General features: G+C 37.2%; 1 long non-coding RNA gene across 1 annotated transcript in view; it reads left to right on the top strand.

Moving 5' to 3' along the window:
* Positions 1-16,162, top strand: part of LOC129397772 (uncharacterized) — an 82,736-nt gene extending 66,574 nt beyond the window's left edge. Inside the window, exons 2-4 of the long non-coding RNA XR_008625372.1 lie at positions 12,376-12,426; positions 15,602-15,700; positions 16,059-16,162. This is a non-coding gene — a long non-coding RNA (uncharacterized LOC129397772). The remainder of the gene's footprint in view (positions 1-12,375; positions 12,427-15,601; positions 15,701-16,058) is intronic.
* Positions 16,163-24,415: the final 8,253 nt, after the last annotated feature.

Here is a 24,415-nt window from a genome sequence, read left to right as displayed (position 1 = left end):
GCTGATGTTGAGTGTCTCTGGATTTTCCATGTGCACCGTGAAAGCTCTTGGTGGGTCTATTATTCTGGGGTCTGGAGGATGGCAGCCCTCTTCTCACAGCTTCCCTAGGTGGTACCCCAGTAGGAACTCTGTTTGGGAGGTCAAACCCCACATTTCCTTTCTGCACTGCCTTAACAGAGGTTCCCCATGAGGGCCTCGCCCCTGCAGCAAACTTTTGCCTAGGCATCCAGCATTGTCATACATGTTCTGAAATCTAGGCAGAGGTTCACAAACCTCAATTCTTGACTTCTGTGCACCTGCAGGCTCTGTGCACAATGTGGAAGCTGCCAAGGCTTGGGGCTTCCTCCCTCTGAAGCAACATCCCAAGCTGTACCTTGGCCCCTTTTAGTCATGGTTGGAGCAGCCTGAATGCACAGCACCAAGTCCCTAACCTCCACACAGCAGATGGACCCTGAGCCCAGCCCATGGAACCATTTTTTCCTCCTAGGCCTCCAGGCCTGTGATGGGAGGGGCTGCTTTGAAGACCTCTAACATGCCCTGGGGACCTTTTCTTCATTGTCTTGGGGATTAACATTTGGCTCCTCATTACTTATGCAAATTTCTGAAGCTGGCTTGAATTTAGAAAAGAAAATAGATTTTCTTTTCTATTGCATTGACAGGCTGCAAATTTCCTGAGCTTTTATGCTCTGTTTTCCATTTAAAACTGAATGACTTTAACAACAACCAAGTCACCTCTTGAATGCTTTGCTGCTTAGAAATTTCTTCCACCAGTTACCCTAAATCATCTCTCTCAAGTTCAAAGTTCCACCAATCTCTCGGACAGGGGCAAAATGCTACCAGTCTCTTTGCTAAAACATAAAAAGTGTTACCTTTGCTCCAGTTCTCAACAAATACCTCATTTACATCTGAAAGCACCTCAGCCTGGACTTTATTGTCCATATTATTAGCAGCATTTTTGTCAAAGCCATTCAACAAGTCTCTAGGAAGTTCCAAACTTTCCCATATTTTCCTGTCTTCTTCTGAGCCAGCCTCTAAACTGTTCCAACCCCTGCCTGTTACCCAGTTCCAAAGTTGCTTCCACGTTTTTGGGTATCTACAGTAGCACCCCACTCTTGGTACCAATTTGCTGTATTAGTCTGTTCTCATACTGCTGATAAAGACATACCCGAGACTGGGCAATTTACAAAAGAAAGAGGTTTAAGGGGCTTACGTTTCCACATTGCTGGGAGGCCTCACAATCATGGCAGAAGGCAAGGAGGAGCAAGTCATGTCTTACATGGATGGCAGCAGGCAAAAAGAGAGAGAACTTGTGCAGGGGAACTTTTCTTTATAAAATCATCAGATTTCATGAGACTTATTCAGTATCATGAGAACAGCATGGGGAATACTTGTCCCCATGATTCAATTACCTCACACTGGGTTACTCCCAGAACACATATAAACTCAAGATGGGATTTGGGTGGGGAAACAGCCAAACCATATCACCAAGATTCCCACTCAAGGGAATTATGTGATGGAGTGGCCCTGAGAGCTTTGCTGGCATCCTTACACATATGCTGTGTTGGAGGACCAACCTTGTTTTACCAAGGTCACTGGACAAGTCAGTCTCAGCTAGAGAGCAGTGACAGCAAAGGAAGATGGCAATTCTCATCCACATATGTGGTAACAAATATCTCAAAGAGGGTACTTAAACCTGAGAAGACTTTGTAACTGTGCCCTTGAGCTGCTTGCTCAGCCTGCTCCCACCCTGTGGAGTCTTTTCTTGCTTCAACAAATCTCTACTTTTGCTGTTTTGTTGCTTTGTTTCATTCCTTTGTTATTTCATTTGTGCATTTTGTTCAATTCTTTGTTCAACATGCCAGGAACCTGGATGTCTCACACTTGAGGCCTGCCTCCTGGTAACACTACTGGCTTTTAATTTTTGTCAGTGTGGTGTGAAATGATATCTCATGATTTTAATTTGCATTTCCCCAGTTACTGACTTTGATAATTTTAAAATGTTTCATATTAATATGTAATATATTCTATTTTCTATTTTGTGAAATACTCGTTTGGAACTTTTGCCCTTATTGAGTTTTTGTTTTCTTGACTTAAGCGAGTTATTTATATGTTTGGGATTCTAATCCTTTCTTGGTTACATAAATTACAAAGATCTATGTGGCTTGGGTGTGGCTTGTGTTTTAACTCTTTTTATGGTAACTTTCATGTAAGAAACTATAAATCTTGTTGCAAATAACACTTCTATAGTACAAGGTTATAAAGATATTCTCTATATTTGAAAAATTTTAGATGTTTTACATTTCACATTGAAATCTCTTTAATTCATATGGAAATGAGTTATTTTGTGTGTGTGTGTTTAGTAACTATTTAATTAGGTATACATGAGTAAAGTTAACATTTTATTATGTAGCAGCCATTTTTCATCTCTGATATTGTGCTTTGCTTTAAAGTCTACTTTTATGCCATAGGTATAATGACATCTTTTTTGGTTAATATTTGCTTTGTACATTGTTGTGAGTTTTCTATTTGTTGTGTGTTTTAATGTTTTTTTTCTTCCTTTCTATATTCATTTTGTGAACCCAGAAAATTTGAGACAGGTCTCATTTAATTTAGAAAGTTTATTTTGTCAAGGTTGAGGATGCGCCCATGACACAGCCTCAGGAAGTCCTGATGACACGTGCCCAAGGTGGTCGGGGCACAGTTTGGTTTTATATATTTTAGGGAGACATGAGACATCAATCAATACATGTAAGAAGTACGTTAGTTCCACCCAGAAAGGCAGAGACACAGATGGTTGCATTCTTTTGAATTTCTCATAAGTCTTTCTGAAGGAGGCAATCAGAATATGCATCTATCTCTGTGAGCAGAGGGATGACTTTGAATAGAATGGGAGGCAGATTTGCCCTGAGCAGTTCCCAGCTTGAAGGGGCCCAAGATATTTTCCTTTCACATTTTGGGTTGTGGTTTTTTCTTTTTTCTCACTCTGTATATTCTCTCTTTACCCTTTCAAATTTATGCACTTCATGTGTATTGTTAAATCAAGTTTAGCTTAAAGCTACCTCCTTACATATTTTAAATTCAGCCTAAAAATTTCTTGGTAAATCTTGAACTATAACCTGAATGGAATTGTAAACAGACTGTAGCCCACTTTTGTGCCAGTCACTGAGTTTTGGCCGATCAAATGTGGCCAACTGTTCAAACTGTGTTCAAATAAGGCAAAAGCCAAGTTGTAACCAATCTACTTGTTTCTCTACCTCACTTCTGTTTTCTGTTACATCGCTTTCCTATTTCTGTCCATAAATCTTCTTCCACCACGTGGCTGCACTGGAGTCTCTGAGCCTACTCTTGCTCAGGAGGCTGCCCTATTCACCAATTGTTCTTTGCTCAATTAAAGTTTTAAATTAAATTCAGCTGCAGTTTTTCTTTTAACAGTATTCTTTTATTAGTTATCCTGGCAATTTTAACATACATGTCTCATACTTAGTCTCAGATTAATTAACATTGTTACTATCCTTCTAAATAATACCAGAACTTTCAGTCATTCTAATGTTCTTAATTTCTATCTATTATACCTTTCTGGAGCCATACACATGCCTAGAATCCAGCAAATTTAGAATAATACTAGGACTTTTGGTTATTCTAATGCTCTTAACTTATATCTATTATACCTTTCTGGAGCCACACACATACCTAGAATCCACTAAATCCAGGATTTAAATTTTGTATTCTGTCTTTTCCCCCAGAATTTTTAAGACCATGGCAACATTTCTAGCGTTCTCACTTTTTAAAATCTGTGTTCAACAATCGAATAGGAATGGTGAGCTTTCAAGAGGCATGAGGAGAAACTCATTCTGATCTGGTAATACTCAGCTCCAAAGGAAAACAGTGTTTTTCTGTTCAGTTTCTGATGTGTTTATTAACTTGAATTTCCCATTTGCTTCTTCCCATTTTTGTGGCTCTTCACCCTCTCTTATGGTGAACTCTACTCTTCTGATTCTGTATGATACAACTTTATGTAAGGAGTTTCTAAGTGATTGACTATAAAATATGTTAGCTTTCTCAAGATCTGAAACTTGTTTCAAAGTACTTGTTACACAACACAGACACCGTCTCTATTATAAGGATGATGATGATAATAATAATTTCACTTTTGTCTTCCCTTTCCTCTGCAGTGTTGCATAAGCTAATTATTTCATGTTAGTTGATGTATCTAGGTCTCCTAAACAGAATGACACAAAAATATGAAGTTGGAATGCATATTTAAAGTAAACAAAGATTTGATTTCCAACTTGCTGCCTCCCTCCACCTGCATCAGCATTTACTATTGATTCCAGTTTTCATCTACATCTAGCATGTTTTGTCTTTCCATCTCATGGGCTCACCCCAGCTCATAAATTCTCCCTCTAAATGCTTTCATAAAAATCACAATTTGAGGCATGATGCTAAATATCAAAGATCTTCACCCACTCCCAAACAAAGCATTTGCCCAGCTGCCACCAACAATACTTCTAAATGCCAGTCAAAGCATGCAAAAGCAAAGTATATGGCATTTTGCTGGGACTTATAATGATAAGTTAAAGCATCTTATTGATGCTCATCAAGGATGAAAAGTAAGAATTTTACATGAAAATAGAAAAAGTGCTTAGAAAAACAAGCTGTGCTTCAAAAGCTATGCTTTTGAAGTTAATATTGTACACAAAATACGAAGATGAAGGCCAAAAAACTCTTTGGAAAATTACTTTAAAATTTTTGAATTTTTAACAACACATTCTGATATTCTAATATTAAAGCTCAAGGGATCAGAGTTTGATCTGATTTGAAAGTAGGGGCTGAAATTGGAGGAGATCTGATCACTATCACCTGTTTTTCTTTTTCAACTCCTACTTATGCTTTTTAAAACTCCCTTTACCTCAATAACTGTGCTTGAATCTAGTTACTGAAAAGAAGAGCAGGGCATTATGTGCATTCAATCGCAGGTCCACATCTTTGTGACCAGCAGTATTGCTAGTAAGTTACATGTGCTTTTAGAAGCCTTTGGCCTCATCACAGTTAATAATAATAATAGCAATTATTTATACGGAAGCCAGGAAGAGAGCCCTCACCAGAAACCGAATTGACTGGCACCTTGATCATGGATATCTAGGCTCCAGAGCTGTAAGAAAATACATTTCTGTTGTGGAAGCCAACCAGCCCATAGTATTTTGTTATGGCAGCCTGAACAGAGATGGTAGCAATGTGGACTGTTTTAGGACTTCTCTGTTGAGGTGTCATGGCAAATGGGAGCCAGGACTAGATTACAGTTCTGACTTGGATGGACAGAGCAGCATGTGGAGGCTCACATCATGAATTTTAGCTCCAGAATGACTGCAGGAATAAATCAGGAAACCTGAGAGGACCCACAGACCCTCTAAATAAAGCAAATTTCTCCTGCAGAACCTGGGAGACACCCCAAATACCATAAGTGCCCAAACTGTGGAAGCAGAAAAGGGAAATCCTCCACCCTGGAACACACACTCTCGCTGGGGAAACTGAAGGTCTAGTTTGCTGGAGAAGATTCTGACCTTACCTGGAGCTGAGTCAATTTAGAGAGCTGAGCGAAATACAGGGGTAGAGGAAGCAGTGGGAAAGGCCCTGGGAGCTCGCTGGGTCCCCAAGCAGGCCATTCCTGCCTGGCACCACAGGGACTCTTCGTCAGGGTGGCCACAGGCATGGGGAAAATGCCACAGAGAGAAGGAAACCACCAGCTGAACTTTGTAACAATCTGAACCTGTCAAGAAGCCTCCTGGCCAGAACTGGGGGGAGGGTGCAAATTCTGCATGCAGACTCCACCCATGACTCAGCAGAGGCAGCCATAATCCTCCTAGGTACATAACTCCATTGACCTGGAAACCTCACCCCCATTCCCTATAGCAGCCGAAGCAAGACCCGCCCAAGGAGAGTCTGAGCTCAGAACCGCCAAGCCCTGCCCCCACCTGATGGTCCTTCCCTACCCACCTCAGTAACTGAACACAAAGGGCATATACCCTTGGGAGTTCTAGGGCCCTGCCCACCACTGCTTCCTCTCCATACTACCACAACTGATGCTCTCTGGAAAGCGCCACCTCCCGGCAGGAGGCCAATCAGCACAAAAATAGAGCATTAAACCACCAAAGCTAAGAACTCTCACAAAGACCATTTCATCCCCCTGCCACCTCCACCAGAACAGGTGCTGGTATCCATGGCTGAGAGACCCACAGATGGTTCACATCACAGGACTCCATGTGGACAACCCCCAGTACCAGCCTGGCATCTGGTAGACTTGCTGGGTGGCTAGATCCAGAAAAGCGATAACAATCAATATAGCTTGGTTCTTAGGAACCCGCATCCATAGAAAAAGGAGGAGAGTATTACATCAAGGGAATACCCTGTGGGACAAAAAAATCTGTACAACAGCCTTCAGCCCCAGACCTTCCCTCTGACAGAGCCTACCCAAATGAGAAAGAACCAGAAGACCAATTCTGGTAATATGACAGAACAATGCTCTTTAATACCCCCCCAAAATCACACTAGCTCACCAGCAATGGATCCAAAACAAGAAGAAATCCATAATTTACCTGAAAAAGAATTCAGGAGGTTAGTTATTAAGCTAATCAGGGAGGCACCAGAGAAAGGTGAAGCCCATTGCGAGGAAATCCAAAAAAATGATACAAGAAGTGAAGGGAGAAATATTTAAGGAAATAGATGGCATAAAGAAAAATAATCAAAACTTCAGGAAACATTGGACACACTTATAGAAATGCAAAATGATCTGGAAAGTCTCAGCAAAAGAATTGAAAAAGTAGAAGAAAGAAACTCAGAGCATGAGGACAAGATCTTTGAATTAACCCAATCCAACCAAGACAATGAAAAAAGAATAAAAATAGGCACATAGACCTATGGAACACAATAGAGAATCCAGAAATAAACCCAAATACTTACAACTAACTGATCTTTGACAAAGCAAAGAAAAATTTAAGTGGGGAAAGGACACCCTTTTCAACAAATGTTGCTGGGATAATTGTCTAGCTACATGTAGGATAATAAAACTGGATCCTCATTTCTCACCTTATACAAAAATCAACTCAAGATGGATTAAGGAATTAAATCAAAGACCTGAAACTGTAAAAATTCTAGAAGATAACATTGGAAAAACCTTTCTAGACATTGGCTTAGGCAAGGATTTTATGACCAAGAACCCCCAAATCAAATGCAATAAAAACAAAGATGAATAGCTGTTAATTAAACTAAAGAGCTTTTGCACAGCAAAAGGAATAGTCAGCTGAGTAAACACACAACCCAAGGAATGGGAGAAAATCTTTACAATCTGTACATCTGACAAAGGACTAATATCCAGAATTTACAACAAACTCAAATAAATCAGCAAGAAAAATCAAATAACCCCATCAAAAAGTGGGCTAAGGACATGAATGGACAATTCTCAAAAGAAGATATACAAATGTCCAACAAACATATGGAAAAATGCTCAACAATCACTAATGATTAGGGAAATGCAAATCAAAACCACAATGTGATACCATCTTACTCCTGCAAGAATGGCCATAATAAAAAATCATAAACAGTAGATATTGGCATGGATGCAGTGATCAGGGAACACTTCTACTCTGCTGGTGGTAATTTGAACTAGTACAACCACTGTGGAAAACAGTGTGGAGATTCCTTAAAGAACTAAAAGTAGAACTACCATTTGATCCAGCAATCCCACTACTGGGTATCTACCCATGGAAAAGAAGTCATTATATAAAAAAGATACTTGCACATGCATGTGTATAGCAATACAATTTGCAATTGCAAAGGTGTGGAACCAACCCAAATGCTCATCAATCAACAAGTAGATTAAAAAACTATGGCATATATATATATATATATATATATATATATGGAATAATACTCAACCATAAAAAGGAATGAATTAATGGCATTCACAGTGATGTGGATGAAATTGGAGACTATAATTCTAAGTGAAGTAACTAAGGAATGGAAAACCAAATATTGTATGTTCTCACTCATAAGTGGGAGCTAAGCTATGAGGATGCAAAGGCATAAGAATGATACAATGGACTTTGGGGACTTGGGGGGAAGGGTGGGAGGGGGCCAAGGGATAAAAGAGTACAAGTAGGGTGCAGTGTATACTGCTTGGATGATGGGTACACCTAAATCTCACAAGTCACCACTTAAGAACTTACTCATGTAACCAAATACCACCTATACCCCAATAACCTATGGAAAAATAAAAATTTTAAAAATAATAATAATTAAATAAAACATGGCTAAAAATTTTCAAAAAATATTTGTATGGAGCTTACTCTGGATAAAGCACAGTATTAAAAGTATTTTATGTGTTAACTTATACTTAGCACAATTTTATATTACTGATAAGGAAACCGAGTTACAGACAAGTTATGTTACTTGCTGTAGCTTTAGAGTAGCAGATTTGAACTGGGTCATCTGGCCCCTAGACTTCAGGCTCTTACCCTTTGTTTTACAATGCCTAAGGTCTTTTAATTATTATAGAAGGGGTCATAGTCTATTCTTTTCTGAGAATTTGGCAGTGTTAAAATGTCCATCATCTCAAATCAAGTTTTCATTGCTCCATCCTGCACTGCTATAAGTCCTCCTTTGCCCACATCCATCTTCAGACTAAAGTCTCTAAATTCTAGAGGCACTTCCTGCATTCAGCTAATAGTGATGGAATATAATCTATTTTTAATACTATCTCTATTTTTTTTAATGTGGACCTGTTTTCCTTCTTAGAGTGTAGGCATTTGGAAAGTAGAGACTATGTCTTACATTATATGGTTACCAACTCCTAGCACAATCCTATTGCCTAGGAACTATTTATATGGCATATGGGTGGATAAATGGGAAAATAATAATTGGAGATCAAAGACAGAAAAATTGTTTGAATACCTAAGACAGGTTCTAAAATGGGTTGGGAAAGACAAAAGAAAAAGAAAAACTACTAACTTCCAAGTAGAAGCATTCCAGAACAGGAAAACGGTATGATGAGTTCATTTGACAGTCAGAATTCTTTATTTTTAACTTTTGTTATTTTTTAGAGACAGGGCTTCACTCTGTTGCCCAGGCTGGAGTGCAGTGGTGTTAACATAGCTCACTGCAGCCTTGGACTCCTGGACTCAAGGGGTCCTGCCACCGTACCCTCCTGTGCAGCTAGGACTAAAGGTATGTAGCACTGTGACTGGCTGATTTGTAAATTTTTTGTATAGATAGGCTCACTATGTTGCTCAGGCTGGTCTTGAACTCCTGGCTCCAAGCAATCTTCCTGCCTTGCCTCCCCAAATACTAGAATTACAAGGGTGGGTTACTGTACCAAGCCAGAATTCTTTCTAATTTAGGGGGAACAAAGCTCAACTTGGATCTTCCTTTGTGGTTGTATATGTGTATATGTAGATACAAATATACAATCATATGTATATATGTTGTATGCACATATATATCCTGCAATAAAGACATTTTTTTTCTATGCTCAGAAAGGCCAGCCTGGCAATATAGTGCTGTTATAAAGAATAACCATGAAGATGAATAGAAGGATCTATAAGAGAATGGCTACATTGTAAGGTCAAAGTCATAGCAAAATCCAAAGCTCTTGGAAACAGCAGCAAAGTTAGGAATTTATTGAGTGTACTTGTAACCCCTTTGTTCCCTGGGAATTCCTCTGTAGAGTTTAAGTCATGTGGCATAGTGGGTATCCTGGCAACATTAGCAGACAGCAGACCTCATTACCTTATATTAATATTTTTATTATTGTATTAGATTAGGTAAAGTGGAAGCTTGTTTTAGTAAGAAAGAGGAAAAACATCTGAAAGGCCTAAGCCATGCTTGGAGGAATGATGAAAAGATTTGATCAGACATAAAATTAGGGAATTTTACAGTGACTATGTAAGATTTTAGTTTGATGCATATTTTTGTGCCATTAATTTTAATAATATACTTTAAATAAATTTAATTGAATGAAATTTTTTTTTATTGTAATCTATTCTTTTTCCATAAGTCACATTTACAGGCAGTTCTAATGAGTTTGGCTTTTGCTCTGGTATATGTGTTTCCCTCTATCCAGACTTCTCATTTAATTTTACTGTTTTTACTCTCTAAACTGTTTCTGAAATAAGAAATTTTAAGCAAGCCTCCCTCCCACCCAATCTTCTGGAAGACTGTTGTTCCAAGAGAACCACAATTGATTCATTAATTTTCTTCGTAGTCTAATTAGTGGCTGTTATCAGATTAATCTGTAATTATCTGGAAGGAGTTCATAGAATAGCCTTTTGGTAAAGTAAAATTGTGCTTTGAATTATTTTAAAATCACATATCGTGTAAAGATTCTAACTGCAACTCCTACAAAATTGCTTATAATTGCTCAAAATGTAACTCAAGGTTGTTTTTCTTTACAAGACTTTTCATAAAAATATTTCCTTAAAACCAGTCCACTGCAGCCCTAATCAGTGAATATGTGTATTCTCGCCTGTCTGGTAGATCTCTATTGATTTGAATTTGGATGTCTGAGGCTGTCATTGCGCCATGACAAGGGTTTTAAAGTCATTTAAATAATTCCCTTTCCTTTGCCTCCATGCACTCAGCACAATTTTCTGATTATGCTATGGTTTCTAAATAGATTTTTAAAGAGAATTCATGCATTACTGAGTGACCCTGGATCTTGTGGTCTGTTTTTTCTCATTGGAATTTTGGCAGATGCAGCAGTCTGTTGGGAGTTTCGTTAACATGAAAGAATGATGTTAGCTCCTTAGAAAGTGAGGAACTCTGAGTACCCTGGCAAAATCATAATTTTAGACTTTAAAAGTGGTACTATACCAAAGAAATGCCTCTCTGACGTGGTCCACTAAAGGGCTAGCTTGTCCTAGAGCATCTTCATCTCATGCTCTATAAATGCTGCATAGGTATCATGTGCTGGCCATGCGACTAGGAAGGATTGGCTTCCTTGACACAACTGGGGAGTCTTTATTGTCTCTCTCCTCCTAACTAGCTATAACATGGAGTGGGGAGAATCTTCTTGTTTGATAGCTCATTTCCTGGTAAGAGCAGAGTAGAACATAGTCTTGGTCCAGCTTCATGGACTAATTCTACTGCTGTATACATGGCTTAACTTTTCCTCTTGCTTCTTCTCATTATTATTTTCAGAGATGAGCCACATATTTTTCTACATTTTAACCCTGAAATGACCTGCTGGGTATTACCAAATATTACCATAATAGTTTATGTATCATCACAAGAGACATATGAATTACCTCAAATAATTTGTCATATACAGGATGACATATATGAAGTTACAGCTTCAGGAAATACTTATCCCTCATTAGTTATTTACCATGCATAAATATATATCCTGTCTTCATAAAGTCTTAAAAATAAATTTCTTTCTTTCCATATCCAACAATGCCTGTACAGACCAGGTCCTCAATTGCTGTAGTCAGAATATTACTCTTTAAATGTCTTTTGTCCTACATGGGTATAGTCATAAGGTCTTGGGACTGGGAACCAGGAGACATAGGCCACTAATTAACATAAATGTGAATAAATTAGTCACCTACCTGGACCTCAGTTTTTTAAGTATAAAAGAATAGGGATAGACTAGAAGGTTTCTAGAAGTCCTTGCTGCACTGAAAAGGAATTGCATTGTCAATCCCCCAGTTCCCACCTCTACCCCAAAGTCCCAATAGCTCTCCACTCTTTAAAGAAGAAACTTTAGCATCTGAGGCCTTTATATTTATGGTAAATCTAATTTAAAACACTTTCCTCCTACTTGATCTTGTTCTACTGATGGTTCTAACCACATGGTTTACATTGATGACTTCTCCCTCTTTGCTCCTGCTGCTCTTCCCATCTCTTCCCTCTTCTGTGCTTGTTTCAGTTTTACCCTTCTTTCAACATCTGGATGAGGCATGCAGCTGTAATGCCTTCCCTAATCATCTTTCAACACTTGCCATGATTTTTGCCTTCATTAGGTTCACATTTGGCCTGAATATGCATTCCTGGGAACCTTGTATTCTGCAAAATTGTGCACTAATCAAGTATCAGAACTTACAAGGAAAATGTGCTTGGGGCAGGTCACTCAAAACCTAAGCTTTGTGACCAGACCACTAACAAGAATAACAGTAATCTGATATGGTTTTGCTCTGTGTCCCCCCCCGCCAAATTTTGTGTTGAGTTGTAATTCCTAATGTTGGGGGAGGGACATGGTGGATGATGATTGGATCATGGGGGCGGACTCCCCCTTGCTGTTCTCATGGTATTGAGTGAGTTCTCATGAGATCTGATGGTTTAAAAGTGTGTGACACTTCCGTCTTCACTCTCTCTTCCTCCTAGTTTGCCATATGAAGAAAAGGCTTGCTTCCCTATTGCCCTTCTGCCATAATTGTAAGTTTCCTGAGGCATCCCCAGCCATACCCTCTGTACTGCCTGTGGAACTGTGAGCCAATTAAACCTCTTTTCTTTATAAATTACTCAGTCTCAGGTAGTTCTTTGTAGCAGTGTGAGAACAGACTAATACATAATCCTAATACAAATTTTAGTTTCAAAAGACCTAAATTCCAAATAAATAAAATACTGCCATAAATGTATTTTAAAATTGAAAACAAAGGTATTTTCATAATGGGAGTGGCATGGGGGGAAGATATCAGGCATAACTACTGAGTTAGAAAGACAAGAGCAAACTGTAGCAACATCTAGAAGAACCTGAAATAACCGTTTTCAAGACAGAGTACATGACCAAACTGAGTCAAGAGTACATGACCAAACTGGTGCAAATCTGCAGTGGCTTGTTGTATTCAGCTGTATTGCTATATTCAATTTTGTTAGTGTTCTTTGAGTTCAACTGCTAGTACTTGGTGGCACAAATTATTACTGGGCCAAAATAATCATGTATAAATCAATACAACTTTAACGTTATCCTGGTATCATTTCTTCATTTACCAATCCCATATAATCCTATTTGTATTTATATCAAAACAAATTATTTACTTTTTTTGCTTTAGGTATTTTATGTGTCACTAGCAGATATTTTATTTCAGTAATAATGAAAAAGGGCCCAGGCATATGAAAGATTTCACTGAGTGCTCAGCTTGCTAATTTGTCTTCCTTACAAATGATTTCTGAAAACAATTACTTACATGATGGGAATCTCTTTTACTGTCTTGTAAATTCCTTGAAGAGGATCATGCCTGAAATCTTTTTAGATTCCCAGAGGCACTGTATTTTGATCTACTGCGTGCTCAAAATGTTCTTGACTAATGACTGATTGCTGAAAACACACACACAACTATAACTGGAGGCAAATATTTAAATCTTATTTCTCTAACTAATGATGGTCTTTAAACCATTATTCTAAATATTTATCTTACCAATCATGAATACAATTAAGGAAATAGATTAAGGTTTGCATTCAGTAAATCAAGGGAGGAAAAACTATACAATTATCTATATGTTATGTCTTATTGAGCTCGTTATTGTTCTGGTTAGAAATGAAATACAGCTGCTGAGGGAAACCACCTTTGTGTACAGCACTTTTGCCATTGTGGACCTGTGGGAAAAAGAGAGCCCAAACAATTCGAAGCATTTCCGCAATTCTACCCTTAACAAATTAAAAGTACCAGTCCCAAAGGAATGGATAGCAGCTACTTAAAGCAGAAAGTGTCTCTGTATGTGGGAGCCAGCATACTTCCTGTGCTCAGCAGGCATGAGGTGCTGGTGTGGGGAACTTGTCAATGAGTGCATGTCGGGTGCCATCGTGCACTTCACACATGGAGGAAATCTGCTGCCAGGTTCTGTGTGCTGCCAGTAAACAGGTTGCTAAACCTATATTACTCTGAAAATAATCAGAATACGAAAATATGTTTCCTCTCTCCACTTTCTAACAGAATGCCGATAACGTGGTCTCTAATGAGCTATGTGTCACTCACATTTTCTAAGTTGAGAGAAAGGAAAAAACAGGACATACTATTTTAGAATCTGGTGGTGTTTTGTGTTCCTCAGAAGCCACTTTGGCCAAAGAGAACTTGATGTCAGGGTGGGTGAAATTATTAGATTTCTCCCTGGGGAAAGAGATATTGCTATGGGAAACAGATGGAAGTAATTGTGTGACGTATAGGCCATCACAGAGGCACTACTGATGAGCACGGACACTAATAATAGGTGACAGATTCTTTTTTAGCGGTGGGCTTATGGTAAAGGGAGCAACTGAAGAGAGGTTTATTTATAGGAATACCTTGCGTTGTGGAGCACGGAAACTCAGCCTTCCAAATAGTTACTTGGTTTCACTGCAACAATTAGCTACCTGCAGCCAATATCTTTTATCTGCTAGATGTGACTAAGAATGTGACTCTAATTATGACAAATGACAAACACACTGAAAGCCGGAGTCCAAGGCCAAGTGCTTGAAGTCCTGGTAGTTATTAATGGTATTCGCTGGTTCTCAGATGAATTAATTTAAAGCCTATTTATCCTCTGGCCATTTTTCCTCTTTTAAAAATATTAAGAAAATGACCCCTTTTATAATGGTAATTTTCTCCTGCACTTTATAAATTTTAGACATATTACATGTTTTGATTAGAAAGAATATGACATGAGTCAATGTAGCTTCCATTCCAAGTACTTGCTGCTATTTGGCAATAGTATAGAAAAATAGTTTAAAAATATAATATTTAGAAGAATGCAGACCTGAACCTGAATGATGGCCAGGGTTAATAACAATGTCTGCCCAAAGATTTTCGTGAGAATTGAATTTTCAGGGACTCTCAGTATTCACTGTCCTTCAGAATCTCTTGGGGAAATGTAAAAAATACGGACATCTAAGTCCTACCCTTAAAAAATCTAAAACAATTGATCTGTAGCAGACCTGGGCAGCTGTATTTTTACAAGCTCTTGATGTTCTAAGGTGCAGCTAGAACTGAGAGCAATTTACTTTAGATCATACATGTGCAAGCAGTATGTTAAAAGGGCAATGCCTGCTATAAGTTGTTATTTAGTTAATGGTAGTGATGATGATGGTGAAGGAAGAGAAGGACTTTCTTTGTTCATCTAGGCAGATAATGGGCACAAGGAACTCTCAGTTAATTTTCACCTCAGAACAAATCACATTCTGATTTCTAAAATCGTAACACTCGGAAAAGAGTTTTGGAAAAATGAGGAAATAGCCTGTGACTTTCCCTTCCCATTCAAGTTTGAAGGGTCATCACCCAGTAAAATTAGCCTAATTAATGATGGGAGTCTCCAGGAAAGTGTCTGTTTAAAAACAACATAACGAAATCACCTTATTCAGGGAGGAGGGTGGGGAAGATTTCCTCTCTCTGTGCATTTCAGTAAAGTCCAAATAAGTTTATCTCTAAGAAGTTCCTTTTTCCAATTTCAAATATGGTGCATTGCTGATACTGCTGCACAAGTCATCAAAATGCTTTTCATCACTTGTAATGGGGAAAGTTAGAAAGTTTGTGCGTGCAAGGTGTTAAAGACACTGAAAAATAAAACAAGCCAACTGAACTGCTGAATCAGGTTTTTTTCCCGCCTCTCTGAGACGGGGTCTCATTCTGTCCCCCAGGCTGGAGTGCAAGTGGTGTGATCTCAGCTCACTGCAACCTCTGCCTCCCGGGTTCAAGCGATTCTCCTACCTCAGCCTCCTGAGTTGCTGGTATTACAGGTGCGTGCCATCATGTCCAGCTGATTCTTATATTTTTAGTAGAGGTAGGGTTTTGCCACATTGGCCAGGTGGTCTTGAACTCCTGACCTCAAGTGATCCACCTGCCTCAGCCTCACAAAGTGCTGGGATTACAGGCATGAGCCACCATGCCTGGCCTAAATCAGGTTCTTAAAGGACAACTTGAGGAAAAAAATACTATACCTTATACCTAGAGATTGAATTATATATTAGCTCATCAGATCAAAAAAGTTCATTTTTCTGATATGAAAAAATAAATTGAATTTCAAATCTTGAAAGGTCTCATAATTTAGTTGTACTTTTTCGTATAAAATAATTTTCTTTCTCTTTTGTCTTGCAGATCATTGTGATCTCAACAGGATGTTAAATTTCTCAGAAGTTAGCATAGTATCTGTGAAAGATATCTTATAAAACGAATTTTAATGAACTGTTTGATCTTTTTTTCTGGAGTAATCCCTTTTTACAAGTGTTCTTGTGTTTTGTATATTATACTATTGGAAAGACAGTAGCCTTTGGCCTTCCTCTTTCTGAACTTTATAGACTCACAAAATAAAGATATCTGTTTCTTTAGCAGTAGATAACTAGTTTATGGTTACTTATTCTATCTCTGATAGCACAAAGAAACCAGAGAGATTATGGATGTATTTCTTTATATCCAAAGAATATATATATTAATATAAGTATTCTTATATATAATATATACACCCAAATAATATATATTTATACAATATATATAAAATATATGTGTGTGTGTGTGTGTGTGTGTATATATATATATGTATATATATGTATGTATATACACACAATTTTTTTAGAGATGGGGTCTTTCTCAGTCACCCAGGCTGGAGTAGAGTGGCACCATCATAGCTCATTACAGGCTTCAACTCTTGAACTCAAGCAAACCTCCCTCCTTAGCCTCCCCACTAGACTATAGGCATGTGCCATCATGCTCACCTAATGTTTTTTTCCATTTTTTTAGACACAAGGTCTCACTATGTTGCCCAGGCTGGTTTCAAACTCCTGGACTCCAGTGATCCTCCCTCCACAGCCTACCAAGTAGCTGGGATTACAGGTGAGAGCCACTGTGCCTGGCTCTTTGGACATACTAAATTTCTAGACATAATCTTATATATTTATTGTTGAGCAATTTTACCCCTACTGCAAATATAAAATCAGAATACCTAATGAACAATGTCAGAGCACGTGCACATTAAATTTTTGCTGACTCCAAAAGTTTTTGCTGACTCTACCATCTCCATGTTTTTACTTTAGGAGAGTATTGAAATATGATACTTAACTATTTCACTTAAGATTTTCGTTATGAGTAGGACAATGATTGAGGAAAGCAAAAAAGAGAAAAGACTGCATCTGTAAATTTTCTGCAAGTTACCTATGGTGAGAGTATCTTCATTTGCTTTGAGGTCTATTTAGAGATAATTGGAGGAGGAACGAGCTCAAAGAATGTTCCCTCAGACAGAGTTGTTTAAACTCGGCTTATCAGAGATGAAAACAGTTTCTGACATTATCATCTGCACAGGTATTTGCCTGATTTTCAAACTATAAATAGACATTTCAAATTAGAAAAGAAAGGGTTCTTTATTTTTAAAGAAAGAAATTCTAGAAGAACATGGCAATATTTCTGTAAAGGACTGGGTATTTGTTAATTTTGGACTTCAGCAGACAGACCAGTTTGCTCAACAAACCAGTTGCTGCTGATATTCCACAGGATTAAATGTATCAGCAGGAGAAATATCAGCAGCAACTGATTTGTTGAGAAGACTCTGTACTTAGTTGAGACACAAACATGAAATGCATTCATTTTTAAATCAACTGTATTTTGTGGATCCTCCTTTTCCTATGGCTTGGTAATATTTTGGGCTGGTTTCCAAACTTTGTGGTCATGCTGCAATATGGATGAAACTTGAATTACAGTAAGTGAAAAAGGACAGTTACAAAAAGAAAAATATTTTAGGATTACACTTTTTTTAGGTACCTAGAGTAATCAAATTTATAGAGACAGAAAGTAGAATTGTGGTTTCCAGGGCAGTGGCGAGGGAGGAATGGGGAATTATTGTTTAATGGGTACAAATTTTCAGTTTTACAAGACGAAAAGAATTCTGGAGACGGATGGTGGTGATGGTTGCACAACAATGTGAATTTACTTAATGCTACTGAACTATACATTCAAAAATGGTTAAAATGATACATTTTATGTTGTGTGTATTTTAGTACAATTAAAAATGATATTGTAATGTTTTTGTTCTTGGGTTGGATAGTGGCCTCATGGATATTTGTTACATTATCAAGCTTTATTACTAACATCTTACTTACGTATTGCATAGATGAACAAGGTATTGAAAAAGATAATAAGTGAAAGGTCCATTAAAAGGTCCACATCTCCATCTCATGCCCACTTTACTGCTTATCTACTTCTTTCTTTGCCCTCTGGACTAGACTAAGGGACCGGATGTTTAGACGGGCATCATCTGTCCTCTCTCTCTTTCTCTCACCCATCTTCTGGCTCCCTTTTTCTCCTGGAGTGTTGCCTTGCAGAGGAAGATGATGGAAAGAAAAGCATCTGTTACTTAACTGCAGATTTAGTTTATCTTGGCGGTCTTTGTCTCCTGCTAAGACGGATTGGCTGATATTGTGGTATGCAAAGGCTTCTCCATGGGTGGCCTGGGCTCTCCCTTGACACAATCTTCTGAAGGCAGAGACAGCCTCCGACCCCACCTCTTTCTGACTTCCATCAACTACTGCCTCTTGTTCAAGACATCTTCCGAGTTCACTGGCCCCTGAGAGTCTCAAGCTTCCCAGCCCTACCAGGCTCCTACTGCTCCCTGCTGGGTCTTCTCTTACCATTTCTTTCCTCATCTTCCTCAGATAAGCAGAAAGTGCACACCAGAAAATGTAACATGTAACTAGGGAATGAGAAAGCAGCCTCCTCTTCTTGCAATATTTTTTGTTAAATGTAACTACTTACTTATTTTTTGGAACAGGTAATGCATTCACATAATTCAAAATGTAAAATATACAAAAGAGTAGAGTGTGAAAAGTCTCCTTCTACCCGTCTCCAGCTTCCCACAGGTAACCTGTGTTATTGTGTTCTTATGAATCTTTCTGGAGAGTACAATCAAACATTTATATTCTTTCCTCTCTTGTTGACACAATGGAAACATACTATACACACTATGCTGTATCTTGTTTTACCACTTAACTTATATTGAGATTGTTTTGTCTCAGTAGATAAAAAATTGTTTTACTGCATTCTTAACAGTTTCAGAATATTCTTTTATTTATTCAACTAATTCCCTATTAGTGACATTTGGTTTGTTTTGAATCTATTGCTATCTGAAATAATATTAAAATATATAACTTTGTATGTAGGTCATTTTGTATAAATGTATATGTAGAATATGTATGTACTTATATGTAGAATGTGTGCATTTATATGTAAAATAGGTTCCTAAAATTGGAATTGTGGGGCAAAAGGGCATGTACATTTGTAATTTTTATAGATGTTGCTGAAACCCATCATAGATCTGTGCGCCAACTAGCAAGATGCAAGTGTTCCTGTAACCTCTAACATATAATCTGGATAGCATAAATATTATCAATCATTTTATCATTGCAACTCTAATATGTAAAATATATCAGTAGTTTAAATTTCATTTCTCTTATGAAAAAATTTTTATATTGTCTTAAAGAGTTGCCGATATTTTCTTATTGATGACTAGTGCCTATTATATAATAATAAAAGCAGGTATGCTTGTGTGTGTGTGTGTGGGTGTGTGTGCATGTGTTGTGAAATTGCTTTTGATTGTGGATTTTTCTCCCTACCTTTTTGGTAATCATGTATTTTGACTTTTCTGTGGTGGAGTTCGCTATGAACAAATATTTAAAATTTTAGCAGAACTTACCCTTATTTTACTTTATGGTCTCCAGGTTTTGTGTCATGGTGAAAAAGCCTATACCACTGAAAGATTAGAGAAGATGTCTCCCAGGGCTCTATTCAGTACCTTTATAGTTTTACTTTTTATTTTAAATTTTTGATTTAATTTGAATTTATTATGTTATAAAATTTTAGGTAGATGTCCAACTTTATTATTTTTCCAGGTGGTTACATTTTCCCCCAATATCATATTTTGAAAGATAAAAATCTAGCATCACCTTACTAATGTGAGATCATTTTTAGTATTTACAGAATTACCACATAGATTTGAGTTTATTTCTACTCTTTTTATTCTCTTCTATTGGTTTGAAATTTTGTTCATGCAAAATCACCACACTGCTTTAGTTATTTTGTCTTAAAGAGGATTTGATATTAATACATAAAGAGAATGTAGAATACCACTTTGTTTTTTTGATAGGGTCTCGCTCTGTTGCCCAGGCTGGAGTGCCCAGTGGTGCGATCTCGGCTCACTGCAAGCTCCACCTTCCGGGTTCACGCCATTCTCCTTCCTCAGCCTCTCGAGTAGCTGGGGCTACAGGTGCCTGCCACCATGCCCGGCTAATTTTTTTGTATTTTTAGTAGAGATGGGGTTTCACTGTGTTAGCCAGGATGGTCTCGATCTCCTGACCTTGTGACCTGTCCCCCTCAACCTCCCAAAGTGCTGGGATTATAGGTGCGAGCCACTATGCCCAGCCATCTCTTTTATTACTCTTTTTTTCATAGATTTTTTCTGGTTATTAATGCTTTCTGTTTTATATATATATAAAACAGTTTGTGTAATTAAAAATCCTGTTGGTATTTTTTACTGGGATTGTGTTATATTTGTAGTTTAACTTATAGAGATTTAATTTTATGATACTAAATATTCTTATCTAAGAACATGATATACCTTGAGCCCTTTATAGCTTCAAGTTGAATTTTAAACCTTTGTTTACCTATGTGGTTTTCCATAATAGTGGTTTTTAAAAATAGACTTAAGTTTGATAGAAGTTTTGGGTTCACAGTAAAATTGAGTGAAAAATAGAGTTCCCACATATCCCTTCCCTGCCTGTCCCCCACCGTCTCCCCCACTCTCAATATCCCATACCAGAGTGGTACATTTTTTACAATTGATAAACATATATTGATACATTATTGTCACCCAAAGTCCATTGCTTGTCTTCTTATTCTCTTGACACAGTCTTTTATAGAGCACAAGTGTTAAGTTTTAATGAATTTCAGTGTGTCAGTTATTATTTTCTAGGAACATGCCTTTATGTCATATCTAAAAAGTCATTGCCTTCAAAAAGCCAGAATGTCCTCTTACTTCCAAAGAAGCCCACTAGTACACAAGAAATAGTTAAATGAATCAGAAATAACTGAAATGACAGATATAGAATTCAGAATCTGGATGACAAGGAAGCTCACGAAGTTTCAGGAGAGAGTTGAAAGCCAATCCAGGCAATTCAAGGAATCCAGTAAAATGATCCAAGAGCTGAAAAATGGAATAGTCAAGAAAGAAGAAAACCGAAATTCTAGAGCTAAAATTTCACTACCAGAGTTTCATAATACACTCGGAAGTATTAACACCCTAATAGACAAAGCTAAGGAAGGAATTTCTGAGCTCAAAGACTGGTCCTTTGAATCAACTTAGTCAGACAAAAATAAAGAAAAAAGAATTTTAAAAATGAATAAAAGTTTTGAGAAATATGGAATTATGTAAAGAGACCAAATCTGTGACTCATTGGCATTCCTGAGAGAGAATGAAAGAGAATAAACAACTCAAAAAATATATTTGAGGATATAGTCCATAAAAAATTCCCTAATCTTGCTAGAAAGGTTGAAGGTTTACATGCAAATCCAAAAACCCTGGCTAGATACTATAGAATATGACTTTCCCCAAGGCACATAGTTATTAGATTCACCAAGATCAATGCAAAAGAAAAATTCTTAAGGGCCACTAGAGAGAATGGTCAAGTCATATAGAGAAGGAACCCCATCAGGCTATCAGCAGGCCTCTCAGCAGAAACCTTAAAAACAAGAAGACTTGGGGCCTATTTTCAGCATCTTTAAAGAAAAGAAATTCCAACCAAGAATTTCATATCTTGCAAAAGTAAGCTTATAAGTGAAGGAGAAATAAGATCCTTCTCAGACAAGCAAACACTGAGGGAATTCATCTCAACTAGGCCAGTCTTACCAGTCCTTTAGGGAATGCTAAACATGAAACCAAAAAATGACACCAGTTACCACAAAAACATGCTTAGTCACACAGCTCATAGGCGCTATAAAGCAATCATATAATCAAGTCTACACAATAACTAGCTAACAACATGATGATAGGATCAAAATCTCACATATCAATACCAATCCTTAATATAAATTGGCTAAATGCCCCACTTAAGAGTCATATAATGGCAAGCTGGATAAAAAGAATATCCAACCATCTGCTGTCTTCAACAGATCCATCTCACAAGTGATGACACCCACAGGCTAAAAGTAAAGTGATAGAGTAAGATCTACCATACAAACACAAAACAAGAAACAACAGGAGTCACTATTCTTATATCAGATAAAATAGATTTTAAACCAGTAAAAATTAAGATGGACAAAGGAGGGCATTACATAATAATAGGGGTACAACCCAACAAGAAGACTTAACTATCCTAAATATATACATACGCAACACTGGAGGGCCCAGATTAATAAAACACGTTATTCTTGGCCTATGAAAAGACTTAAAATACCACACAATAATAGTGGGAGACTTCAACACTCCACTGACAGCATTAGACAGATCATCAAGGCAGAATACTAACAAAAAAACTCTGGATTTAAACTCAATGCTTGATCAATTGAACATAACAGACATTCCAGAACACTCCACCTAGCAACCACAGAATATACATTCTTCTCATCTCCACATGAAACATATTCTAAGATTGATCACATCTTGGTTATAAAGCAAATCTCAATAAATTAAAAAAATTAAACCAGACCTTGCACACTCTCAGACCATAGTGCAATAAAAACAGAAATTAATATCAAGAAGATCTCTCAAAACTACACAAATTCATGGAAATTAAACAATTTGCTCCTGAATAACTCCTGGGTGAACACCAAAATTAAAACAGAAATAAAAAATGTTTTTGAAATTAATGAAAATAAGGACACAGCTTACCAAAACCTTTGGGATGCAGCTAAACCAATGTTTAGAGGAAAGGTTATAGCATTAAATGTCTTCATTGAGAAGTTAGAATAATATCAAATTAACAATCTAATTTTGCACCCAAAGGAACTAGAGAAAAACCCAAACCAACCCCAAGGGTGGCAGAAAAAAAATAACTAAAACCAAAGAAGAATTGAACAAAATTGAGTTGTAAAAATCCATATAAAAGAGCAATGAAACCAAGGATTGGTTTTTTGAAAAAAGTAAACAAGATTGATATGATTCTAGCTAGATTAACAAAGATAAAAGTGAAGATCCAAATAAATACAATCAGAAATGACCAAGATGACATTACAACCAATCCCACAGAAATACAAAAGATTCTCAGAGAGTACTATGAAAATCCTATGCACACAAATTAGAAAATCTAGAGGAAATGGATAAATTCCTGGAAACATACAATCTCCCAGGACTGGATCAGGAAGATATTGAAACCCTGAATAGACCAATATCAAGCACTAATTAGGAATAAAAAACCTACCAACCAAAAAAAGTCTGGGACCAGATGGACTCAGAGCTGAATTCTATCAGATGTGCAAAGAAGAAATAGTACCAATCCTACTGAAACTATTCAAAAATATCAAGGAACAGGGGCTGCTCCCTAACTCATTCTATGATGCCAACATTAGCCTAATGCCAAAATCTGGCAAAGACACAATGAAAACAGAAAACTTCAGGCCAATATCCATGATAAACATAGATGCAAAAATCATTTACAAAATACTAGCAAACCGAAGCCAGCAGCACTTTACAAAGTTAATACACCATGATCAAATAGACTTCATTCCTGGAATGCAAGGCTGGCTTAGCAAATGTAAATACATAAATATGATTTACTACATAAAAGAATTAAGAGCAAAAAACCATATGATCATCTCAATAGACACAGAAAAAGCTTTTAATAAATTACAACATCTTTTCATGATAAAAACCTTCAACAGACTATGAGTCAAATAAACACGTTTTAAAATAATAAAAGCCATCTATGATAAATCCACATCCAACATGATACTGAATGTGCAAAAGTTGGAACCATTCCCCATTAGAACTGGAATAATACAAGTTTGCCCACTCTTATTACTCCTATCCAACATAGTACTGGGAGCCCTAGCCAGAGCAATCAGGCAAGATAAAGAAATAAAAGCATCCAAATAAGAAAAGAAAAAGTCAAACTCTTTCTTTTCACTGAAAATATGATTCTATACCTAGAAAACCCTAAATACTTTGCCAAAAGGCTCCTAGAATGGATAAACAATTTTAGTAAGGTTAAAGATACAAAATCAATGTACAAAACCAGCAGCATTTCTATACACCAGTAATATCCAGGCTAAGAGTCAAATCAAGAACACAATATATTTACAATAGTCATGAAGAAAATATAATACCTATGAATACAGCTAACCAAGGCAGTGAAAGATATCTACAAGGAAAACTACAAAACAATGCTGAAAGAAATCAGAGACAACACAAATAAATGAAAAAAAATTCCGTGCTCCTGGATAGGAAGAATCAATATCATTAAAATGGCCAATTTTACTGC

The sequence above is a fragment of the Pan paniscus genome, chromosome 4 (genome assembly GCF_029289425.2).
Source record: "Pan paniscus chromosome 4, NHGRI_mPanPan1-v2.0_pri, whole genome shotgun sequence".
Classification (NCBI taxonomy): Eukaryota; Metazoa; Chordata; class Mammalia; order Primates; family Hominidae; genus Pan; species Pan paniscus.
The sequence above is the reverse complement of the archived record's forward strand: the minus strand, read 5'-3'. Positions and strand labels throughout refer to the sequence as shown.